Source organism: Choloepus didactylus, chromosome 6 (genome assembly GCF_015220235.1).
Source record: "Choloepus didactylus isolate mChoDid1 chromosome 6, mChoDid1.pri, whole genome shotgun sequence".
NCBI lineage: Eukaryota > Metazoa > Chordata > Mammalia > Pilosa > Megalonychidae > Choloepus > Choloepus didactylus.
In genome coordinates, this window is record NC_051312.1 from 47,107,077 (window position 1) to 47,130,574 (window position 23,498).

Below are 23,498 nucleotides of genomic sequence, written 5' to 3' on the forward strand. Positions count from 1 at the left end.
AATCAAACATTGTCTTCCATGGCATTTTACCAACTCCTGTTAGCTAAACCAGTTGATTCTGTTTCATTTGCCATATTCCAACCTCCATTATACTTAGAACTATCACACTGTATTACAATTAGTGTATCTGCCTCTCTCCCTCATGGATCTTGAGTTCCTTAAAGACAGGGTTTTGTTTGCTTCATCCTTGTATCTTCAGCACCTAGCACTATGCCTGGTACTAAATAAATACATATTTATTGAATGAATTAAAAACACATACTTATTTCTAAATGCCCATTCAGAAATTCAGTTTAGTAATTTATATATTCCTTTATACCAAACAAAAAAAAACTATTTTTATCTCAATACTAAAATTTTAAGTCAGAATTTGGAAATAGTTAAATAACAAGTAGTTTGGTTACAAGATGAATTGAAGTAAGTCCTACACTTAGAAAGGAGTCTTTCCTCCTACTCCTTACACCCAGTTCCCAATTCTCTCTGAATTTATTGTCTAGAATGGTGATGATTTAGAATATGCCTATGAACAGTCTGCCCACATTGCCCAACACTTCACCCATCTGATTAGAAAATTAGTAAGTATTTCAACTGATAGGAAGCTTGGCATTAGACTGTCATTTGTAGCTAAGGAAACTGAGGCCCAGTGTTCAGTGACTTACTTTACTCCATGGAGGTGGCCTTGTTTATTAGCTTGCTGGAAATGCTGCATTTTGGGTACTAGGTTAGAAATATAGTCAGTAAGTCCATACATTTCAATGTTACCAAGAGACAAACTGTTTTCAGGTAAAAATCCAGGAAGGTTAAGTTTTCAGTTTGACAAAACAGTCAAGAGTATGTTTGTGAGAGGTGGGTAGATTAGGGGAGAAGAATTCGGTTTTCAATTTTCTGTCTCTCTTCTGGAATTCCTCTCTTTCCTGAGGGAAATTATAAACCCTGCCTTCACTAGACCCAGCTTTGATACCATTCTCTTAGGTCAGCATCAGAAATTAATTAAAATATCAAAAATAAACTAAGTCTTACCATTTGCAATTTCCATTATCTTTCTTGTCTCTGAGTCTTGACCCTTTGAATAGTCTTTGATTCCTCTTCCTGTTGTCTATCATACCCCAAGGGAGGCAGCAATAGAGTTAAAAAGAGCTGGTTTGGGGTGTAAATCTCCCTGGCAAGGCAGGATATGACTCATGGGGATGAATCTGGACCCAGCATCGTGGGATTGAAAACGTCTTCTTGACCAAAAGGGGGATGCAAAATGAAATGAAATAAAGTTTAGTGGCTGAGAGATTTAAAATGGAGTCAAGAGGTCACTCTGGTGGACATTCATATGCACTATATAGATAACGTTTTTAGGTTTCAGTGTATTGGAATAGCTAGAAATAAATACCTGAAACTATCAAACTCCAACCCCAGTAGTCTGTACTCTTCAAGACGATTGTATACAATGTAGATTACAAGGGGTAACGGTGTGATTGTGTAAACCTTGTGGATCACAATCCCTTTATCCAGTGAATGGATGGATGAGTAGAAAAATGGGGAACAAAAACTAAATGAAAAATAGGGTGAGGATGGAGGGGATGATTGGGGTGTTCCTATTTACTTTTATTTTTCATTCTTATTCTTTCTGGTGTAAGGAAAATGTTCAAAAATAGATTGGGGTGACGGATGCATAACTGTATGATGGTGCTGTGAACAGTTGATTGTACACCGTGGATGATTGTATGGTACGTGAATATATCTCAATAAAACTGAATTTAATTAAAAAAAAGAGCTGGGTTTAAGCTATGTCTCTTTATTCTGGTTATTTGCAGGTCATGAGCAAGTCTTGATTTTTTTTATTCCATAATATGAAAACTAGATGGCAGGATTTTTTTTGTTTTGTTTTTGTTTTTAAGTTTCTAGGAGAACCCTTTTTTTTCCCAATAAAATCTTACTTGAAATTCTATTACAGAACATAGAAATAATAGAGTGGTTCTTATTGATTTGGGTTTGATGGGAATAGGTTAGCATAATACTTTCTCTTCCCCTGTCTTCTCCTCTCCACACCTCAGATGGCATCCATTTTCCATGCATTTCCCAATTCTATCCCAGCCCGTGCAAAATTTTCTACCTAATCCCCCAACGACAGCATCTCCCTTCTCCAATCCATCTGCAGAAGCCAAATTCATTTCCATAACCCTATTTTCAGTTTTATCATTTCACTGCTGCAAACCCCTCAGTGACCCCTCATGAGAAAAGAGCCAAGTTTCTTAGCTTAATATTTAAGGTAATTCAAAAAAAAAAAACAAAAAAAAAAAAAACAGCCCCATTCAAACTGGGTCCATCCTCTTTACTCCCACTCACAAAGAGCATATATTTAGGTTCACTTTGGAGACTTTCATCATTCTATATACTCCACTCTCCACCTCATCTAGAACGTTTCCCATATTTCTGCTTAGGTAAACCCTACTGCCCCTATGGGCTGGATAGCCTTCATTTTGCCCTCTAGATCTTTTCTTTCCCTTTCTTTGTCCTTTGTGCCCCCATAGACTGACCTATACATGCCAACAGTCTCCCTGACCTTCTGGTTTCTAGTTGAGTTTGGCTAATGGGAACACAAGTAGGAGATCAGAGGGAGGAGAGTGAGGTCGATATCACCCTCTTTCTGCAAGGATCCCTTGATTCATTGAAAAAAGTTAAGTTATAGCTTCCATAAAGCAGCCCTTTCAACCCAGCTCACCCTACCTACTCTCTCACCCCCATGCCATTTGCAAAACCATTTCCTCCTCTCAGTGGTACTACACTATTCTTTGTGGATTCCCTATTCCCTATCCACTCCTTTGTAAGTAATACTTTTTCAAACTTGCCTCATGTTACCCAATTTGAGTGTGCCATCTTTCTCCTGCCAAGATCCAGATTGATATATAGTCTATAACGTCTTTCTTAACCACTCAAGCCCCTGGAATTCCACAATCTCCCTGTGGCTGACCACCCCTTCTCCCATGCCTCTGATGTGCATCAAAGATAAAGACTCTGGAAATACCCACAAGGTTAAGGGAGACCATGTGGTGAGAGGAAGGAGCAAAGGAGTCAATGTTCGCCTTGGTCATTCATTCCTTTTTCCTGCTGTCTGGTAAGAAGGTATTAGGGTTGCCTTCTCCTTGGAAGATGCTCTTAAAGCTGTGGAATTGAGCAAAGCCAGAGTGGGATCTTGGCAAGAGGAAACCTGTCATCTCAGGCCCAACTCTGTTCCAGGCTATGAAGAAAAGTTTTAAAAAAGGGCATCTAGGAGTTCTACATATGGACCAGCCCAGGTCATCAGGCAGCAGGGAGGAGAGAAGATAGAGATTGGGGCAGAAGGTATGGCCATGGTTGGAGGTCATCTTCCTTAGGTTCAAATACATGGGCTCCTATCTAAGGCTAGCAGGTCACCAAGAGCCAGAGGGACTAACAAAGTGAGATTCAATGTTTTAATAGCAAGAAGAACAGGAATAATCATAAAGTTCAAGAGTCCACAGGTGCGATGAGGACAGAGTAAAAGCGCGCTTGGAATAAGTATGAGGGGGTCTAGGAGATTGTTATGAACCCTGGCCACGTTTGCAGGACCTTAGTAGGCCAGAAGATATGGAGTGTTTTGGTCAACCCTAGTGTAACAAAGTAGATAGCTAGATGGGAGTTTAAATTAGGAGAGGCAAGTGTAGCAGAATGTGTTGATACCCTTTTCCATATCCCTTGGCTCACTTTGTGTTCATTTCCCACCATGCTGGACATATGACAACTTCTCACTTCAAATGCATGTATATCTCTGATTATATGCCTCTGAGCTTTCACTAGTACCCCCAGGAGCTTGCTTAGCCCCCTGAGAATAGCATGGTAATGGAGATTTAATACCTCCAAAGTGAACCCTCATTAATGAGGGACAGGATAGACCCAATAGTGCTCAAGGTAGCCTATTAGGTAAGGATGCTTGTGGGGTCTCTGGCTTCATGGTAAAATCACAACATAGACCTTAGCTGTGTTGATTGAGGCCACTCACCATTTGAAAAGCAGTTCTTTGTGTGTCACTGGGCCATAGTAGGAACTGGGTGCATGAGCATGGGACATTAAGTGTCCATGCAATTGAAGCTGCCCATCATTAATTAGATATTATCGATACACCAAGTTATAAGGTCAGATAGGCACAGAAGTACTCCACTGAGAAATGGGCAGGTTCAAAGGGGCCCAGATATCTATGTCCTCTGCTGATGTTGTACCTGTACCTCTCTTCAACTCACCCCTAGAACCTCATGGGGAGCAACAGGCAGAGGGGAAAACTCAGGTTTTTTCACAGATAGGTGAGCTTGATGTTTGGGTGCATACCAAAAATAGACTGCTTCCTTGCCACAGCCTCACTCAGGGTGTCCCTAAAAGACAGTGATAAGTCCAAATCCTCCTAATGGGCAGAGCTTCAAGAAGTATACATAATTATCCATTTTGAATGGAAGGGAAGTGGTGTGAGCTATGGATATGAATGGACTCTTGAGCCCTGGTGCATGACTTAGCTGATCAGGGGTCTGGAAGAAGAAAGGTTGAATGATTGGAGATCTGGAAGTCTGGGAAAGAGGCACACTCTGAATGTGAGCTGGAAACAAAGGGTTGTGGCCAAGATTATGAAATCTTTCATTGAGAGTATCTTTTCAATCACTGACTAGATGACAAGAAATTTAAACCTTATTCTGTAGATCATAGCTATTCTCATCAGAATAGCCAGTACTTATTGAATACTTATATGTTAGGTCTTCTGCTATAGACTATATGGACTGTCTCATTAAATCCTCACCATATACTTAAGATGTGGATTTTGGTTATTATTATTCCCATTTTACAGGAATTTGAGGCTTAATGAAGTTAAGTAACTTTCCCAACATCATGAAAGCTAATATGAGATGATTATGATGCATATGGGACTTTAATCCTGCGTTCTTTGACTCTAAAACACAATCAACTTAGTTAAGGAGCTACTGCCATTTCTCCATGAGGAATTACTAGATTTTCTTTTGTTATTAAGTATTTTTAGGAGTAGATATTTTAAGACCATGTAAATTCCTGAGGCATCATTCACTAGTTGTAGCATCTTTATTAGTTTCCCATGGTTGCTGCAATAAATTACCACAAACTGGGTGGCTTAAGATAGCAGAACTTTATTGTCTCAGAGTTCTGGAGACCAAAAGTCCAAAATCAGGATGTCAGCAAGGCCACACTCCCTGTGGAGGCTCTAAGGGAGACTCCTTCCTTGTCTCTTCCAGGTTCTGGTAGCTGTCAGCATTCCTTGGCTTCCTTGAACTTTGGCCACATCACTCCAATCTCTGCCTCCAACTTCATATCGCTATCTCCATTGTGTGTCTTATCCTCTTCTGTCTCTTATAACGACACCTGTCACTGGATTTGGGACCTATCCAAATAATCCAGGATGATCTCGCCTCAAGTTTTTAACTGAATTATATCTGAAAAGACCCTTTTTCCAAATGAGTTAACATTGACAGGTTCTGGAGATTAGGAATGGACGTATCTTTTTGGTGGCCACCATTCAACCCACTATAGCATCCACTGATGATTCTTGCTTGAAGCAATTATTATTTTGGTTACCAAATGGTGATTTTTTTAGCTCCTTCATTAATTCTATAATTAATTAATGTTTTTCTATAAGGAAGAGCTTTTCCTTCTCCATTTAGTTTTACTTGTTTGTTTTATCAATATGGATTCATGGACTCTTATTTCATTCAATGGTTTATAATTTGTTATCAAATTTACTTATTTTGATATTCAGATAATTGTAATGATACGGGAATGCTCAGGTGTGACTGAGGTTCATTAATTTTCTTTTGGTATGGTAGGAGTATATTGGAAGGAATGAAGTTATTTCAGGATATTTGTTTTTCCCATTGCTTTGCTGTGTTTTGTTTGGAAATGTTTTTTTAATTTGATAAATAAAGTAATTTTAAATTAAAAAGAGAGAAATTAAGAAAACTTAAAAATAATTTAAAAAAATATAATCACATATTTGGCCCAACACCCAAACCCAAGAATTTAATTACTTTTGTATACATCCTCACAGTAGGAAGCCATGAGAACCTTTTAAGCAGGGGAATGACAGAAGCAAAGCCATAGAAAATATTTCCTTGCCCTTCCTAATGTCCCATCTTAGTCTACTTCCTCAGTCTTGATTGAACTTTGGTATACTAACAAGGGAAGCACAGTCCCTTTATAGATTTGCACCACCCTTCTCATCCACCTCCCCACCCAAAAATAAACAAGAAAAGAAAAAAAAAACATTTCACTACCTAGGACAGTCTCACTGTACACCTGTTGTCCTGGTTGTTTACAAGTACAACTTGAGACAAATATTTTCCAAGATTTTGCTGTGGAAGGACTGAGCCCCCAAACCAGTCAATTCACATAGACTTGTTTCTCTATTACTAATGTAATATGGCTGCTTGCTCACAACTTTAAAAAATCAGAGGAAACATACTTATGACATATTGTAGCAGATCCCTCTGATGTCAGCATCACACCTCCAGCATCACTGCATTCTACTTTCTCTTACACCACTGATGATCCCTGGAATACAGGAGAATTTGCACCATCCTTCCTCCCCACTGCCCCAGGAGAAACCTTCAATCAATGGGGAATGGAAGCCAGTGGATACATGCAGTCTTCCAACTTGCAGCTGTGCTATTCTGAGAGACATTCTGCACCCTTCTGTTCTGGTCCTCATGGATGCTAGCTCTTGACTATAGCAATCACTTCAATAATACACCTTTTAGCTTGTCTTGCTTTGCTCTCTCTCACTGCTCTATCATTCTTGCTTCCTCCCAAATAGACTACCTGCAGCCAAATCCTTGTCTCAGGTTCTGCTTTCAGGGAAGCATGTCTTGTACTCCTCAATATAGCTATTTGATTTTAGCTTTGTAATTTAACTTTTTATTTATGTCTTTTCATAAGCATCTTGTCCCCAAGTCTAAATAGCTGAAGATTCTCCTGTCAGCTATGGGTTAGCTAAGGGCACAAGGGAGGGTTCTGGTTTGCTAATGTTGCCATTATGCAAAATACCAAAAATGGATTGGCTTTTATAAAGAGGGTTTATTTGGTTACACAGTTATAGTCTTAAGACCTTAAAATGTCTAAGGTAAGGCAACAACAATTGGGTACCTACACTGGAGAATGGCCATTGGCATCCAGAAACCTCCGTTAGCTTGGAAGGCATGTGGCTGACATCCACTTGCTCCCAGGTTGCATTTCAAAATGGCTTGCTCCAAAATGTTGCTCTTGGGGCATTTTGTCCTCTCTTAGCTGCAGCTCCTCTTCAAAACATTACTCATGGAGAAACTAAGATGGCAGCTAGGTGAGACAGGGTGAAGGAACACCTCTGTGAGAAACACTAGATAAGGACCAGAGAGTGACCGAGAATACCGGTTACAGCGATGCGCCAGCTGGACGAAATCTGTTAGTTCCCAGGGGCTGTATACTTGGTGAAACTGGGAGTCCACATTCGGAAACGAGTGAGTAAGCTTGCGGGACACTGTTATCGAGTTCCAACTTGGCGGGCCTGGGCCAGGGGAACTGATCAGCCCCTAGGAAAGGTAGTGGGGCACGGGTGGTAGCGCCCTCCACGGCCCCCCGGGCCTGAGAAAGTGGAGCCGAATGCAGGCCCCATTTCCTCACCCCAAAGTAAAACCGTCAGGGGAAGCTTGCCGGAAAAAACCGCCCCCTTTACCTTGCCCGCCCACTCCCCGTTACCGGAGCAACTCCCGCCCCTTTTCAAACAACCTCCGCGCCCTCTCAGAACCAATCCAAGCCTTTAACCTCTACAGCTACCCCGCCCTCTAAACCGCCCGATATAAGCTTGTACTCTCCCCTAATAAACTCTCTTGGCTTCTTTACCCTAAAAGAAACGTGTCCCGCCTGTTCCTTTTTCGCCGCCCTCCATACTTTGCACGCCACCGCCGGGGACCTGGCCGAGTCCCCCGCCTCGCCCTCGCCCCCGGGAAAGAGCCCCCGCCGCCGGTACCCTCCGAGCAGTCCTGAGAGCCTAGGATTTAGCAACCGGCCGCCACCCCCCCCCAGACGAATCAACTACGACCGCAACTGGCGCCCAACGTGGGCGGGCAAGGTAAAGGGGGCGGTTTTTTCCGGCAAGCTTCCCCTGACGGTTTTACTTTGGGGTGAGGAAATGGGGCCTGCATTCGGCTCCACTTTCTCAGGCCCGGGGGGCCGTGGAGGGCACTACCACCCGTGCCCCACTACCTTTCCTAGGGGCTGATCAGTTCCCCTGGCCCAGGCCCGCCAAGTTGGAACTCAATAACAGTGTCCCGCAAAGCTGGCTTGAAGTCCTGCAGCCGCACAGCGATCTGAGGAAGACAGGGTTTGGCATCTGGAGACCGATGGGCTCTTTTAATAAAAAAAAAATAATAAAAGGGAAGAACTCAGGAACGGCTACAGCTGCGATTGTGGGAACCATGCAGTAAAACACAGCAAGAGGGGGCTGGGCCGGCCTCTCAGTGTCTGGCCTGGAAGATAGCCCACTGCAGATATCCCTGGGGCCGGGGGAATGGCGGGGAGAGCCAGAAGCTGAAAGAAACCCCGCAGCTAGCAGCTCGCTCCCAGAAGGGCTGGATAAACCCCTGCCCGGGGCCATGCCCACAGCCCAGAGCCCTGCCACTTGTCCCGGAGCTGGGAAGGAGGAACTGTGCGAGGAGAGGGGTGTGGAGATGCCCTGTTCGGCCATTTTTGCATCAGGCTGAAAGCGAGCTGGCACGGCCCGGCGGCCTGGGGCTTCCCTTGAGGGATGGCACTCACTGGTGACGTAGCACGGCATTCCATCGGCAGAGGTCCTGGAGGATCGCAGCTGGGCGGCGGGACCCGCTTGGAGAACCCAGGGACACTATACCAAGTCTGGTGGTTTGTGGGACAGTGGGAGAGAGGGGCTAGGGCTGAAATGAAATGAAGGCTTGGACTCTTGCGGCAGCCTTGAATCTCTGGGAACTGGGGGGATTTGAATATTGAGGCTGTCCTTCCTCCCCAGCCACCCATATAAGCGCCCCACATTCAGGGCGGAGGGCTCCAGCAACACACCCAGGCTGCGTTCTCCGGCTGGACCCCACAAGAATCATTTCTCCACACACCACGGGGTCAAGGTGGAGAACTGATTTGAGAGGTATAGGTGACTCACAGACGCCATCTGCTGGTTAGTTAGAGAAAGTGTACGTCACCAAACCGTGTTTCTGAAAAATTAGATAGGTTTTTTTTTTAAAAAATTGAAAAAACCTTGTAGAGCAGAGCAAATGCCAAGAGACCAAAAACAACAGAAAATCTCAATGCATATGATAAAACCAGATGATATGAAGAATCGAACTCCAAACAAACCAATCAAGTTATCCAAAGAAACAAAGTTCCTCGCAGAATTAATCAAAGAAATACAATTGAGGAACGAAAACATGGCAAAGGATTAAAGGACATCAAGAAGACCATGGCCCAAGGTATAAGCAACATAAAGAAGACCCTAGAAGAGCATAAAGAAGACATTGCAAGAGTAAATAAAAAAATAGAAGATCTCATGGAAATAAAAGAAACTGTTGGCCAAATTAAAAAGACTCTGGATATTCACAATACAAGACTAGAGGAAGCTGAACAATGTCTCAGTGTCCACAGAACAGAAAATGAAAGAACAAAAGAAAGAATGGAGAAAAATATCGAAAAAATCGAAATGGATCTCAGGGAAACAACAGATAAAATAAAACGTCCAAACTTAAGATTCATTGGTGTCCCAGAAGGGGAAAAGAAGGGTAAAGGTCTAGACAGGGTATTCAAAGAAATTGTTGGGGAAAACTTCCCAAACCTTCTACACAATATAGATACACAAAGCATAAATGCCCAGCGAACTCCAAATAGAATAAATCCAAATAAACCAACTCCAAAACATATTCTGATCAGACTCTCAAATACTGAAGAGAAAGAGCAAGTTCTGAAAGCAGCAAGAGAAAAGCAATTCACCACATACAAAGGAAACAACATAAGACTAAGTTGTGACTACTCAGCGGCCACCATGGAGGCGAGAAGGCAGTGGCATGACATATTTAAAATTCTGAGAGAGAAAAATTTCCAACCAAGAATACTTTATCCAGCAAAACTCTCCTTCAAATTTGAGGGAGAGCTTAAATTTTTCACAGACAAACAAATGCTGAGAGACTTTGCCAATAAAAGACCTGCCCTACTTCAGATTCTAAAGGGAGCCCTACCAACAAACAACAGAAAGGAGAAAGAGATATAGAGAATTTTAACAGAAATACATAGTACCTTACATCCCAAAGCACCAGGACACACATTTTTCTCTAGCGGTCACAGATCTTTCTCCAGAAGGGACCATAAGCTGGGGCATAAAACAAGCCTCAAGAAATTAAAAAAAAAAAAAATTGAATATACTCAAAGCACATTCTCCAACCACAATGGAATACAAATAGAAGTCACTAATTTTTGAACTGTAACTCCACTATTTACTTCCTACATGATATAAATTACACAAACCCTAATGACAAATCAGTGGTTTTGAACTCAATGTAAAATATGTAATTTTAGACAACTATATAAAGGTGGGGGAATGGAGGAGTATAGGAACATAGTTTATGTGTCCTATTGAAGTGAAGGTGGTATCAAAGAAAAACAAGATTGATATGGATTTAAGAGGTTAATTTTAACCCCCACAGCAAACACAAAGAAATTATCAGAGAATATAACCATAGAGATGAAATGTAGAGTTTCGGTTAAGAGAAATGGGAGAAGGGGCAATAGGGAGTTAAGAAATGAGGGTGGAGTTGCTGTTTGAGGTGAAGGGAATTTCTAGTAATGGATGGTGGGAAAGAGCATTACAACACTCTAAATGTGATTAATCCCACTAATGGAAGGCTAGGGAGGGGGTGGAATGGGAAGATTTAGGCTGTGTATATGTTTGCACAACTGAAAAAAAATAAAAATAAAAATAAAAAAAAAGACAGTCTAAAAAAACAAAACAAAACAAAACAAAAAATGTTACTCACAGCTGCTCTGCATCTGGGCCAGTGTGGCTCTTTTTAAAGTACTCCAGTAATCTAATAAAGACCCACCCTCAATGGGTGGGGCAACACCTCCATGGAAATTATCCAATCAAAGATATTACCTAGCTGATTGAGTCACATGTCCGTGGAAATACTCAATGATTCCAACCTAATCAACACTAATACATCTGCCCCCACAAAATTGCATCAAAGATAATGGCATTTGGGTGGACATAATACATCCAAACTGGCACAGGGAGAGTGAGAGAATGTCACTAAAAGTATTAAAAGCTATGTTCTGAAGAAATGTTTAAGAGGTCGGAACTGGGACAAATGATTCCAAAACAGGTACCAATGCAAGGGAATAAACAAGTGGGCTTGGACTTTTTTTAAAACACTGTAGTCCTTCCAAACAAAAGCTTAAATGCTCCCTAGGTATATAAAAGTGATAAGAGTGGCGCTCCTCTGGTTAAAGCAGGGGCAAGGGAGCCCAAAGTCTGTTGTTCCTCTCCCTTTTCCCCCATCCCCACTCTTCAAGGCAGCCCATAGAACTCTGAGGTCCCTGTGAACACAGCTTGAAAACCACTCAGCTAGACAGGTAGATGGAGCCAAGGTACAGAGCAAAAATAGGGCACAAAAATGAAAGTAACTGATATGTAAGAAATGGGGAGGTGACTGGTTGCTTCTCGATGCTAACATTTTATCTCTAAGGTTTTCTCATTTTCATTAAAATTCTAATGGCTACATCACAGTCTATTAAATGGACATGCTATAATTTAACTGACCCTTCATCTGTTGTTGGGCATTTTAAGATGTTTCCAATGTTTTGCTTTATGAACTATGCTGCAGTGAGCAACTTTTTGCATATATTTAACAAATTTCTTTGATTCTTTAGAGTAAATTCCTAGAAGTGGACTTTCTTTGTCATGGGATATGAATGCTCTTAAGGACTTTGATGCACATTGCCAAATTATTTGCCAAAAAGATTGTATCAATTTCTTTCCTACTACGGTATGTGAGAATACTATTTTGAGTCCACCCATGTCAGCACTGAGTGCACCAACCTTTTGAACTTATATTGAAAACAAGGTCACAAAGGCCACATTTGTGCCACTTGCATTACAGTATTAATGAGCTTGAAATTATAACACATCCCTTTTTTCTCTACAGTTAGTGCTGGATACTGCTAGTATTCCATGCTAGTTCCCTTGGCCCATGTCCTATACCAGGCACCTTCTTCACTTGTACATCCTAGCCTTCTATGCCATCTTACTTACTATGAGAGCTCTCTACCAGTCTTCTCAGATACTGATCTGTCAAAAGTCAAAGTTCGGTGGTCCTTTGCTATCATGTTTAAGTTCCTGGAAAAATGAATAAACAAGCAAAACAAAAACCCAAGTTTAACAGTTCCAGTTGAGGATCTTATCCTAATGGAAAAAATTAAGTTAGAGGTGCCGAGATTTATGTCTTCATAGATCTGTGTTCTCTTCACTAATATTAAAACTAAAGATACATTATGTGAAGAGAGAGAATAGCATAGTGGTTAAGAACATAGACTCTGGAACCAGGCTGCCTTGATTCAGATTCAGATACTGCTTCTGCTGCTGTGTGACCTTGGTCAAGCTACTTAAACTTTCTGTGTCTCAGTTTCCTCCTTTGTACAAGTAAGGTAATAATACCTGCCCTGAAGGGGTGTTAAAAGAATTAAATAACTTAATATATGTATAGAACAGTGCCAGACAGAGTTTAGTTTTTTAAAAACTTTTTATTTTGACATATGGAAGGTTAAAGAATAGTACAAAGAATTCCTTTATATCCTTTAACATTCCCTAAATGTCAACATTTACCATATTTGTTATTTCCCACTCTCTCTCCCTCTCTCTTTCTCTCCCTGACCATTCTATTCAATGTTGTATTGGAGGTCCTAGCCAATGCAGTAAGTGGAGAAAAATAAGTAAAATGTATACGGAACAGAAAGGAAAAAGACTGTCTTTAACATGTCACAAAATCTTAAGGAATCTAGAAAAAAAATTACTGAACAAATTCATCGAGTCAGAATATAGGTTACCACGGGATGGGGTAGGGAGAGGGAACAGGAAGTTAAGGCTTAAAATGTACATGGTTCCTATTTGGAATACTAGAAATGTTATGGTAATGGGTGGTGGTGATGGTAACACAACATTCTGAATATAATTAACAGCACTGAAATATATTTCTGAATGTGATTAAATGGGGGAAATGTTAGACTGTATATATAGTAACAGAATAAAAATTAAAAAAAAATCCACGGAATTAAACTACTACACAAATAGTGAACCCTAAGTTAAACTATGGACTATAGTTAACAATATAATTATAAAAATGTGCTATCATCAATTGTAACAAATGTTCCACACTAGTGTTAGGTGTTAATGATAGGGTGGTATATAGGAACCCTGAATTTTATGCATGATTGTTCGGTAAACACACAATTTCTCTAATAAAGGAAAAAAAATGCTGGAACTATTAATTGAATTTAGCAAGATAGCAAGATACAAGGTCAATAAGCAAAAATTAATTGAATTTCTATACACAACAATGAATAATTGAAAAATAAAATTTTTACTTGACATATAGTTCACATACCATAAAATTCACCATTTTAAAGAGTATAATTCAGTGGTTTTTAATGTACTCATTAGAGTTTGCAACCATCACCACCATCTAATTCCAGAACATTATTGTCACCCTAAGAAGAAAATCCATACCCATTAGCAGTTCTTCCCCATTCCCCCATCTCCGTCAGTCCCTGACAACCACAAAACTATTTTCTATTTCTGTGGATTTGCCTCTTCTGGACAAATTCACATAAACGAAAGCATACCATATGTGTGGCCTTTTGTGTCAGGTTTCTTTCACTTAGCGTAATGCTTTCAAGGTTCATCCATGTTGTAGCATGTATCAGTATTTCATTTCTTTTAATGGTCAAATAATATTCCATTGTATGGTTATACCACATTTTGTTTATCCATTCACCAGTTGATGGACATTTTTGTTGTTTCCACTTTTTGGCTAATATGAATGATGCTGCTATGAACATTTGTGTACGTGCTTTTATAGAACATATGTTTTAAATTTTCTTGGGTATATACCTAAGAGTTGGAAAATTAAATTTTAAAAATACCATTTGGAAAAATATAAAAAGACATGATTTGAGAGAACCTAAGATGGCGGCTAGGAGAGGCAGGGCAAAAAAACACCTCCGTGAAAAATACTAGATAGAGGCCAGAAAGTGACCCAGAACACCAGTTCCAGTGATGCACCAGCTCGACAAGCTCTGCTAAATCCACAGGGACTGTGCACTTGGTGAAACCGGAAGTCTGCGTTCTGAAATGAGTGAGTGAGCCTGCTGAGTGTGCGGCAGTCATGCTGCGGGGTGGGGAAACCATGGGTTGGCATTTGGAGGCAGACTAGTTCTTTTTTAAAAAAACCCAAAAGTGGCTGCAGATACGGCAGTGAGAACCACACAGTGAAGCGCGGCAGGAAAGGGTTGTGCGAACGCCTAAATATCTAGTGTGGAAGATAGCCTTTTGCACACCCACTGCTAGTTGTCTCGGAGTGAGGAGGGCAGAGGTGAGCCAAAAGGGGAAAAAAAACCATGCCCCTTGCAGCCATCTTCCTGGCGGTCTGGGAACGCTCCTGCCCAGCGCTGGAGCCACAGCCCAGAGCCGCACCAAGGGACCCAGTGTGACAGGAAGTGTTTCCAGCAACACCGCACACATGCCACAATACCGAGCATGGACAATAGCCTTTCATGCACCAACAGCTAATTGTCCCAGAGCTGGGAAGGTGGAGCTGTGCGAAAAGGGGGAAATTAACATGCTCCATTCAGCCATCTTTACAGCAGGCTGGGAACGTCCCTGCATGGCCTGGCAGCCCAGGGCTTCCCTTGAGGGATGGCATGCACTTGTGATATAGCACAGCCTTCCCTCAGCAGAGGCCCTAGAAGGGCACAGCTGGGAAAAGGAACCCACCCAGAAATCCCAGGGACCCTACACCAATACCAAAGACTTCTGGGTCAGCTGCAGAGACAATCTGTGGCGAGACTGAAATTAAGGTTTAGACTCTTGCAACAGCCTTAAATCTCCAGGAACACCTGGGAGGTTTGATTATTAAAGCTGCCTTCCCTCCCTAACCACTCAGACACACGCCCCACTTTCAAGGTGGACAGCAACAGCAACACACCCGAACTTGGTGTACCAATTGGACCCCACAAGAATCAAACCCCCACACACCACAAAGACAAAGTTGGGGAGAACTGCCTTGAGGGGAATAGGTGACCTGCGGACAGCATCTGCTGGTTAGTTAGAGAAAGTGTATGCCACCAAGCTGTAGATCTGACAAATTAGAGATTGGTGTCTGAATAATCCTTCATATCTTAAAAGAACCCTATCAAGTAAAGCAAATGCCAAGAGGCCAAAAACAACAGAAAATTTTAAAGCATATGAAAAAAACAGATGATATGGACAACCCAAACACCCAAATCAAAAGATCAGAGTAGACACAGTACTTGGAGCAATTAATCAAAGAACTAAAGAGAAGCAACGAGAGCATGGCACAGGATATAAAGGACATGAAGAAGAGCATGGCACAGGATATAAAGGACATGAAGAAGACCCTAAAAGAGCATAAAGAAGAAATTGCAGGAGTAAATAAAAAAAAAATAGATGATCTTCTGGAAATAAAAGGAACTGTTGACCAAATTAAAAAGATTCTGGATACTCATAGTACAAGACTAGAGGAAGCTGAACAATGACTCAGTGTCCTCGAGAAACACAGAATGGAAAATGAAAGAACAAAAGAAAAAATGGGGAGAAAAATAGAAAAAATTGAAATGGATCTCAGGGATATGATAGATAAAATAAAACATCCAAATATAAGACTCAATGGTGTCCCAGAAGGGGAAGAGAAGGGTAAAGGTTTAGAAAGAGTATTCAAAGAAATTGTTGGGGAAAACTTTCCAAACCTTCTACATAATATAAATACACAAAGCATAAATGCCCAGCAAACTCCAAATAGAATAAATCCAAATAAACCCATTCCGAGACATATTCTGATCAGACTGTCAAATACTGAAGAGAAGGAGCAAGTTCTGAAAGCAGCAAGAGAAAAGCAATTCACCACATACAAAGGAAACAACATAAGACTAAGTAGTGACTAGTCAGTGGCCACCATGGAGGCGAGAAGGCAGTGGCATGACATATTTAAAATTCTGAGAGAGAAAAATTTCCAACCAAGAATACTTTATCCAGCAAAACTCTCCTTCAAATTTGAGGGAGAGGTTAAATTTTTCACAGACAAATGCTGAGAGATTTTGCTAATAAAAGACCTACCCTACTTGAGATTCTAACGGGAGCCCTACTGACAGAGAAACAAAGAAAGGGGAGAGAGATATAGAGAAATATAACAGACATATATAGAACATTACATCCCAAATCACTAGGATACACATTCTTCTCTAGTGCTCATGGAACTTTCTCCAGAACAGACCATAGGCTGGGATGTAAAACAAGCCTCAATAAATTTTTAAAAAAATTGAAATTATTCAGAGCACATTCTCTGACCACAATGGAATACAAATAAAAGTCAATAAACATCAGAGACTTAGAAAATTCACAAACACCTGGAGGTTAAAAATGAGGGGAAGATGAATACATTCCAGGATGATCAAAAGCTGAGGGACTTCATCACCAGTAGATCAGTCCTATAAGAAATGCTAAAGGAAACTGTGCAGGCTGAAAGGAAGGGACACTAAACAATTGACTGAAACCACAGGAAGAAAGAAAGATTTCCAGTAAAGATCACATGGTAAATATAAATACCAATACTACTGTATTTTTGATTTGTAACTCCACTATTTACTTCCTACAGGATCTAAAATACATAAACTGTAACGATATATCAGTGGTTTTGGACTCAATGTAAAATACGTAATTGTTGACAAGAACTACATGAAGGTGGGGGAATGAGGGAGTATAGGAACATAGTTTACGTGTGCTACTGAAGTTAAGTTGGTATCAAAGAAACAAAGATTCTTACAGACTTAAGATGTTAAAGTTAAGCCCCACGGTAAACACAAAGAAAGTATCAGAGAATATGACCATAGAGATGAAAAGTAGAGTGTGGGTTATGAGAAATGGGGGAAGGGGCAATGGAGAGTTATAAGAAATGAGGTTAGGGTTTCTGTTTAGGGAGAAGGGAAATTTCTATTAATGGATGGTGGGAAGGTGATGGCATTCCAACATTCTGAATGTGATTAATCCCACTAAATGGAATGCTTGGGAGGGGTTGGATTGGGAAGATTTATCCTGTATATATGTTTCCACAATTGAAAAAAAAAAGATAGTTTAAATAGATAATGACAATTAAATGCCATAGATGATCCTGGATGAGATCTAAGAATAGGGGAGAAAAGGTTCAAAAGGACACAATTGGGACATAAGAAAAAAATGAAATCAATGTTAAATTTCTTGAACTTCTTAACTACACTTAATGTGATTACACAAATGAATATTCTTGTCCATAGGAAATGTATATGTGAATTATATTATTTGTTCAAGGATGTGTGCAACTTGCTCTCAGATGTTCAGAAGACAGAGCAATAGATGATGGATGATAGACAGGAAGGGAGGGAGGGAAAGAAAGAAATGGTAAAGTGACAAAATATTAAAGTTGGTAAATTGGGGTATTGGTGGAGGAGGATTGGGTTATGCTGGAGTTCTGCGTATGGGGTTTGTATTGTTTTTGCAACTGTTACTGAAAGTTTGAATTTATTTCAAAATAAAAATTTAAAAAAAAGAAAAGAAAAAAAAAGACATGATCTACTTAGGGATGAATTTAACAAAATATATTCACTACCTGTACACTAAAACCTACAAAATATTACTGAAAGAAATTTAAAAAGACCTAAATATTTGGTAAAATATATTATGGATTGGAAAACTTGTAATTGTTAACATGTTGATTCTTTCCAAATTTTCTATAAATTAATTGCATCCCAGACAAAATATCAGTAGTCTTTTGTATTAATAAGTGACAAGCTGGTTTGAAAATTTAAATGGAATTGCAAAAGGCCTTGATTAGCCAAAATAATTTTGGGAAAGAACAAAGTTAGAGGACTTACACTACCTCATTCCAAGACTTACGGTAAACAAGACACTATGGTATTGACATAAAGATAGAGATCAGTGGAACAGTATAGGGAGTTTAGAAATACATGATCAAATGATTTTCAACAAAGGTACTAAGATAATTCAGAGGAGAAAGAGCAGCCTTTAAACAAATGGTGCTAAAACAACTGCAGGACTGTATAGGAAAAAAATGAACCTCAATCTTTACCTCATATATACACAAAAATTAGACATATGTAAAAGCTAATATTATAAAATGTCTAGAAGAAAACATATAAGAAGATCTTCATAAACTTGGAGCAAAGATTTTTTTTTTAATTAGAAAAGTTGTAGGTTTACAGAAAATTCATGCATAAAATGCAGACTTCCCATATGCCATCCTATTATTAACAACTTACACTAGTGTGGTACATTTGTTACAATTCATGAAAGAACATTTTATAATTGTACTATTAACTATGGCCCGTCATTTATAATAGGGTTCACTCTTTGGGTTATACAATGCTGTGTGTTTGCTTAAATTTTTATTCTACAACATATCTACAACCTAAAATTTTCCCTTTTAACCACATTCAAATATATAATTCAGTGCTGTTAATCACATTCATAGTGTTGTGTTACTATCACTACCATCCATTACCAAAACTTTAAAATCAACCTGATTAGAATCTCTGTACAATTTAAGCTTTAGCTCTCCATTCTCTACCCCTATCCCAGGCCCTAGTAATCTATTTCCTAGATTCTGACTCCATAAGTTTGCTGATTCTAATTATTTTGTATCAGTGAAATCATACAATTTGTCCTTTTGTTTCTGACTTATTTCACTCAACATGATGATTTCAAGATTCATTCATGTCAGACAAGGATTTTTTTAACAGAACATGAAAAGCAATGAATATAAAAGGAAAAGTTGATAAATTGACCTCCATCAAAATTCAAAACTTTTGTTCTTTGAAAGACACTGTCAAGAAAATGAAAAGGCAAGCTGTGACCTAGGAGCGAATATTTGCAAAACACATACCTGACAAAGGATATATAACCAGAATATATAAACTCTTGTAACTCAAAAGTAAGAAGATAAACAAACCCCCAAAAGTAGGTCACAGATTTAGAAAACAACAACCACACACACACAAAAACCACACATGACAAAGAAGAATTGTCAAGAATTGACATGAATGACCATTAAGTATATAAAAATATACTCAACATCATCAATCATCAGGGAAATGCAAATTAAAACCACAATGAGATACTACTACAGAACCACCAGAATGGTTAAAATTAAGAAGACTGGTAGTAGTAAGTGTTGGCAAGGATGTGGTGCCATAGGAACCCTCATACCTTCTTGTTGGGAGTGTAACCATTCCCAACCACTTTGGAAAAGTTTGGTAGTTTCTTATAAAGTTAAACATATACCTACCTGTTACCAGCAATCCACTCCTAGGTATTTACCCAAGAGAAATGAAAACATATGTCCAACAAAGACTTATTTATGAATGTTCATAGTAGCTTTATCCATAAATGCTCATCAATGAGTGAATGAATAAACATATCATTGTAGTACATAATACAATGAAATACTATTCACAAATATAAAGAAACAAACTATTAATATATGCAACAATCTTCTGAGTGAAAGAAGACAGACACTAAGAGTACATGCTATATAATTTGATTTACATAAAATTCTAGTAGAGGCAAAAATAATCTATAGTGACAGAAAGATCAGTGGTAGTCTGAGTCTGGGAATTGGGAAATTGACAGCACAGGGACAGAAGGACATTTTTTGCAGTTGGGATGATTGTTGCATGGGGGTCTGCATTCGTTAAAACTCATGCTATTCACTTAAAATGGCTCATTTTATTACATGTAAATTATACACTAATAAAGTTGATTATAAAAGTCAAAGAAGAGCAAGATGTTGAGAAAAGGAACAGTCAGAGAATATGAAAGTGCTCTTTGAAATTAAAAACATGATAATCTAAAAATATAAAAATTTAACCAAGTTGGAAGATAAAATATAAGAACTTTTGCAGAATGTAGAATAGATGGAAAAAGAAATGGAAAATGGAGGTTCAATCCAGGAAGTCCAACTTTCAACAAAGAGGAATCACAGAAACAATAGAGAAAAAAAAAAAAAAGGAAAGAGAAGAAAAATTTCTAGAATTGGAGGACCAAATCTCCAGTTTAAAAGAAGGCATTGGATGTCATGAACAATAAATGAAAATTCACATACACCAAGCCTTAGAATTATGAATTTGAGCTCACCAGGGATAAATGGAAGATCTGAAAAAGTTCCAGAGAGGGGAAAAAAACAAAAAACAAAACAAAACTCCACATGCTTCATGTTGACCTCTCTTCTTTTTCCCCTGACCCAATCTTTTGCCTATCAAGGAAAGCTAGTGGCGATGGTTAACAAGGAGATTCCATGATTATACACACTGGTACATGCGTTTTCGGTCACACCTTCTGCAATTCCTGCCCTGCCCTAGGCTCTCTCCATGGCCACCTCCTCCATGCCGCTGCCGGAAAGGAGCAGCCAGACACTGTGCTCCCTGCCCCCACCACAGTCGCCACTGTGGCTCCGCCCCCCCCTTTCCTTGGCCACCTCTCCCAGCGCTGAGCAGACCCTAAAAGTAATTTTAAGGAGTATAAACAGTAACATTTTTGTGCACCTCACTTGGATCCAAAAAATTTTAAGGTGGTCTAAATGTTTAAGATGAAGTAGTATTTCATATTAATCAGTATTCATCTTTATATATTCTTTTTTTTTTTCATTTTTATTGAGATTGTTCAGATACCATACAATTATCCAAAGATCCAAAGCGTACAATCACTTGCCCCTGGGTACCCTCATACAGCTGTGCATCCATCACACTTAATTTTTGTTCAATTTTTAGAAACTTTTCATTACTACAGACAAGAAATAAAGTGAAAGATGAAAAAAGAAAAAAAGAAAAGGAAACCCTAATCCTCCCCTATCCCTAACCAACCCCTCTCAATTGTTGACTCGTAGTATTGATATAGTACATTTGTTACTGTTTATGAAAAAATGTTGAAATACTACTAACTGTAGTATATAGTTTGTAATAGGTATATAGTTCTTCCCCATATGCCCCTCTATTATTAACTTCTAATTGTATTGTCATACATTTGTTCTGGTTCATGGAAGTGATTTCTAGTATTTGTACAGTTGATCATGGACATTGCCCACCATAGGATTCAGTTTTATACATTCCCATCTTTTGACCTCCAACTTTCCTTCTGGTGACATATATGACTCTGAGCTTCCCCTTTCCACCTCATTCACACACCATTCGGCGCTGTTAGTTATTCTCACATCTTGCTACCAACACCCCTGTTCATTTCCAAACATTTAAGTTCATCCTAATTGAACATTCTGCTCATACTAAGCAACCACTCCCCATTCTTAAGCCTCGTCCTATATCTTGGTACCTTACATTTCATGTCTATGAGTTTACATATTGTAATTAGTTCCTATCAGTGAGACCCTGCAATAATTGTCCTTATGTGTCTGGCTTATTTCACTCAGTATATTGCCTTCAAGGTTTTGTCATCAACCCATTTTTTTTTTAATATGGTTTTGTTCACTCACCATACATTCCATCCCAAGTAAATAATGGATGGTTTTCTGCATGGTCATACATTTATGTGTTCACCACCTTCACCACTATCTATATAAGAGCATCTACATTTCTTCCACAAGGCAAGAGGGAGAGTCAAAGAAGGTAGAGAGGCAAAAGAAAGAGGGAAAAAAATGACAGCTAGGAAGCAGCAAAGGAAAAATAACCTTAAATCAAAGTAGAATAAAGAATCAGACAATACCACCAATGTCAAGTGACTAACGTGCCTCCCCTATGCCCGCCTCTTATCTGCATTCACCTTGGTATATCACCTTTGTTACATTAAAGGAAGCATAATACAATGATTCTATTAGTTACAGTCTGTAGTTTATGCTGATTGCATCCCTTCCCCAATGCCTCCCCATTTTTAACACCTTGCAAGGTTGACATTTGCTTGTTCTCCCTCGTAAAAGAACATATTTGTACATTTTATCACAATTGTTGAATACTCTAGATTTCACCAAGTTACACAGTCCCAGTCTTTATCTTTCCTCCTTTCTTGTGGTGTCTCACATGCTCCCCACCTTCCTCTCTCAACTGTATTCATAGTTACCTTTGTTCAGTGTACTTACATTGCTGTGCTACCATCTCCCAAAATTGTGTTCCAAACCACGCACTCCTGTCTATCACCCTGTAGTGCTCCCTTTAGTATTTCCTGTAGGGCAGGTGTCTTGCTCACAAAGTCTCTCATTGTCTGTTTGTCAGAAAATATTTTGAGCTCTCCCTCATATTTGAAGGACAGCTTTGCTGGATATAGGATTCTTGGTTGGTGGTTTTTCTCTTTCAGTATCTTAAATATATCACACCACTTCCTTCTTGCCTCCATGGTTTCTGCTGAGAGATCCACACACAGTCTTATTAAGCTTCCTTTGTATGTAATGGATCGCTTTTCTCTTGCTGCTTTCAGGATTCTCTCTTTGTCTCTGACATTTGATAATCTGATTATTGTCTTGGCATAGGCCTATTCATATCTCTTCTGTTTGGAGTACGCTGCATTTGTTGGATCTGTAATTTTATGTCTTTCATAAGAGATGGGAAATTTTCATTAATTATTTCCTCTATTATTGCTTCTGCCCCCTTTCCCTTCTCTTCTCCTTCTGGGACACCAATGATATGTACATTATTGTACTTTGTTTCATCCTTGAGTTCCTGGAGACATTGCTCATATTTTTTCATTCTTTTCTCCATCTGCTCCTTTGCGTGTAGGCTTTCAGGTGTTTTGTTCTCCAGTTCCTGAGTGTTTTCTTCTGCCTCTTGAGATCTGCTGTTGTATGTTTCCATTGTGTCTTTCATCTCTTGTGTTGTGCCTTTCATTTCCATAGATTCTACTAGTTGTTTTTTTGAACTTTTGATTTCTGCCGTATACATGCCCAGTGCTTCCTTACAGCCTCTATCTCTTTTGCAATATCTTCTCTAAACTTTTTGAATTGATTTAGCATTAGTTGTTTAAATTCCTGTATCTCTGTTGAAGTGTACGTTTGTTCCTTTGACTGGGCCATAACTTTGTTTTTCTTAGTGTAGGTTGTAATTTTCTGTTGTCTAGGCATGGTTTCCTTGGTTATCCAAATCAGGTTTTCCCAGACCAGAACAGGCTCAGGTCCCAGAGGGAAGAAATATTCAGTATCTGGTTTCCCTGTGGGTGT